Source organism: Aplysia californica, unplaced genomic scaffold, assembly GCF_000002075.1.
Source record: "Aplysia californica isolate F4 #8 unplaced genomic scaffold, AplCal3.0 scaffold00860, whole genome shotgun sequence".
In the NCBI taxonomy this organism is placed as follows: domain Eukaryota; kingdom Metazoa; phylum Mollusca; class Gastropoda; order Aplysiida; family Aplysiidae; genus Aplysia; species Aplysia californica.
This window is the reverse complement of record NW_004798130.1, coordinates 192,377-196,234: the sequence shown is the minus strand read 5'-3', so window position 1 is coordinate 196,234 and position 3,858 is coordinate 192,377.

Below are 3,858 nucleotides of genomic sequence, written 5' to 3'. Positions count from 1 at the left end.
TATATATGAGTCATTTTTTAAAAAATGTCACATTTTAGAATCTCATTTTTTCGAGAAATGGATTTTTATGAAAAGTTTCGAAATAATATTGATGAAATGAATCAACCATCTATAGACATAAATGGGAAATTTCTTATTAGAGCATAACGTCAACTTTTGCGTTAAGCTTCCTAGGAAAATGTTCTCTCCTGTTACCAACAGAAATCATAGAGCTGTGTTACTGGAATAGACTTTGGGGGGTTAATGCAATATATGTTGGGTGAAACTAGGTCTATTCTCAGGTAAATAATTAAAAGAAACACTTTAGTTTTACAATCCACGCAAAATTATTTCGGATAAAAGTGCCAAATTTTAACAAATCAGTGAAAATTTTAGAGTTTCAGTTTGTGATTCTCACTCTAAGATCAAACATAATGTGATGATATGAATTTCTATGCCTTTTAGCAATAAGGGGAACCTAATCCCACACTTACTTTTTAAAAACAAAGTTCAAAATTTTTTTAATGAACGTAAAGAGGGCCGGTAACAGGAGGGAAACGTGGGTAACAGGAGAGAAAGTGGGTAATAGGAGGGAACATAAAAGACTGTTATCAGGTTTTAACAAAACTCATCAAGAATGAAACACTTATATTAGTGGTATCATGTAAAGGAATAATTGAAGAATGGATGGGAATGTTAAAGGCATGTAACATATTCTGTCGAGACGTTATTTACTGGGTGTAGTTACCACTGTAAAAATAACCGAAAGCATCAAACAATAAGTGCGCGTCGAAACGAAATATATCGAGAGCATGTGTTGGACGCGTAATGAGAACAGGGCCACAACTGCCAGCCTCAAAGGTCTACAAGATGCGATTCGATGTCTTGGGAGCAAAAGCAAGGCTAATAAAAAGATGGATCGATTGAGTCACAGATATCCTTCAAAGGCACAATATGCCGATCCGAAAAGCAACACACCTGGCCCATGTCCGAGAACTGAATCTCTCCTCGACACCATGCAGTACAAGAGATCATATAAAATAAGAGTAAAGTGTAGTAGAGAGAGCAGATTTTGCAAAGCCCCAACGTGTGTGCTTTGTATTTCCTCTTCCATTTTACTCAAACAATCTTTGAGCGATGTTAGCATATTGTACTCTTGCTTCATTGGCTTGAAGATTGCTCCATGTCTTTCCTTAAACTGATGGTCAATATTAGAATCGTATAACTTGTACTGTCGAAACGTTTTCTGGAATAAAGCCCACAATGGCATCAGCCTCCCAGTTTCTGTTCTCTTCTTAGTGGTTCTTATTTTCTTCTGTTCACCGTTCGGGATTTCTATTTTCTTTCATTACTACCCATTTCTGCCCCGTTGCAGTGAGTCTCGTGTCTTCAGAGTATGCTAGGATTGGATACTTTTACTTTACTTCATCCTTCCTCTTGCATCATTAGAAGTTGGGGGAGGAGGGGGGGTGGTACAATTTTCAATCAAGGTCAGTGTAGGTGACTTCTGTTGTTGAAATGTTATTCTTTCGGAGGACCTCTATCCTCTATAACGTTATCCAGCCAAGTTTTGTGTGGTCTGCACCTGCCCTTGTATCCGGACATATTAGAGTTATAAGCTTGTGAAGCTGGATGATGTGGTGTCACTCTCATCAGATGACCAAACCACTTCAATCTTTGATATTCTTGTTCCATAACTGGTTTATTCCCTGTCAAGTTTCGTTTATCAGTCTTTCGTCTTCCTGTTTTATATCGTAAGTCAGTGTTGGAAGGAATCTGCTGTGAATAAGTCGTTGTCTTTTTATTTCCATTGGTAGGTGTTTATGGGTGAGTAGTGCTGACTATTTATAGGTTTCTGCATTTGCTTTTGGGTCCTGATTTCAATTTCCTCTATGTCCACTCTTCTGTCATGTGTAAGCATGCTCCCAAGCTATTTAAATTCCTCAACTTGTTTAGGTAGTGTCCCGTCGATGGTGATGTTCAGTAGTGGGACTGGGTTTCTATGATCACATGATCCGTGTATGCATGTTTTGGCCTAACTTGAGCTGGAATAACCTACAGATGAACACGATGCATAAACAATGCGTCAGCTATCAACTCTGAGTTATCACAAATCTTGCACGCACAAGTGTTTTGATCTGATGATTATTAAATAGCTACCGCCGCCAAAAGCTTGGCAAATAAATGTTTGAACTGCTCTGGTACTGTCTGTACAGATGCTCTACAACGTCATTCAACAAACGTTTTTGGGTTTTAAAAAATCTCTTTCAAGGTAACAATATTTTTAAACCGTTCAAAATTCTCGAGTTGTCTGGCCAAAGGAAAAAAACCCTAAATGTGAAACTTTATCCATCTGCAGAGTTGAAAGCACTTTTTTCTTCAGTTTCCTTTTGTTCTTTATGTTGAGAGTTCTACAAAATTAAAAATTGCTCTGGATTTTGTACTTTCTTGATATTTCTCCAGAACCCAACATTCGAATACTTTTGTTTTCTTTTATCAGTCTTTCAATTCATCCAGGAGAGCAAAAGGAAATTTCAGTATTCTTTTCACTGCCTTCTTGCTTCCAGATAAGGTTTTCATTTTCAACTTTAATTTTCTTTTTCTCTGAACTGTTTTCAATGCAAACCTACACTTTAGTCTAGAAAAAAAATAACACACTTGAGGATGGGGTATCTGCTGTTCTGTCATCGGCACTGTTTGATTTCCTCTTCAGATTTGTGTCTTTCTTCGTTTTTCTCCATTCCACACATGCTGCCAAATGGTCTCTTGAAATCATACAAACGACAGGTTTCCTTTCCCTTTGTTCTTTGTCTTTGATACAGTTCTGCTTTTCATACTGCATGTCGTGCAGCGTCTTTACTGGGTTCTTGTTTCGCCTCTTTCTGTCTCTCCTCTATTACTTTTTTCAGCAGGAATCAGCTTTGTCTCTGGTGAAAAAAAGCCAATATTAATTTTTTTTAAAGTCCTGTTTGAGAAATCAACTATATATAGGGCCTGTCCTTCATACAATCAATCTAGATCTAGCATAATATTAAGTGGCATTGTGCTGAAGTCAACTAAGCTGAGCTGATTTCATGTGTGACAAATTTTCTGCGAAGAAGATTCTTATTTCTTACTTCAGTCTACATCTACGTCTCAGCGACAATGCGAAATGCACTTCTAAATCTGCAACTAAATAAAAGATCTAGATCTAGACCTACATTTTAAGAAGTATTTGGTTAAAATAGTTAAATGGTACAGGTTTAACGCTCTTATAAGATTATTTTAGAGGTGGGATCTTCAGTTGAACGGTTAACGTCCTCTCCGAAAGGACGGAGCCAAATGTGAAGTTCGTGGGTTAAGTGTTTTTCTCAAGGACACAACGCTGTACCGAGCTCAGGCTCGAACCCCTAAACCCGCAATATCACTATTACTTAAAACTCTTCGATACCATTTATCAAAATAGAAGGTTCTAGATTTTGGTGGAACAAAAGTAGGTTGCATTATTATTGTCATCGATGTAGGAAACATGGAAGGTTTTGTCTTTCATTTTACTCTGTTGTTCCCTCGGTATTGCTCTCAATTCCATCCTGTTACCTAAATTACAGAATCACAATACAGGAGTTTGTTGAAAAAGTACAGACACATCTTTCATATCATAACAATTCTGTTTTGTTTGTGCATAAATGACCCATTTTCAACCCGAACTTTGGTCAGTTTACTGTCCCCGTGGTTTTATGCACCCCGCATAATTTAGCAAAATGTGATAATTTGTTTGCATAATTTCTGATTATTTTCCTTTATCATTAAAATTAACAGAATCGCATAATTTCACATTTTTGGGCTCATTTTGCATACTTTCATAATATTTCTTGCATAAAACGACGGGGACAGGTTTAG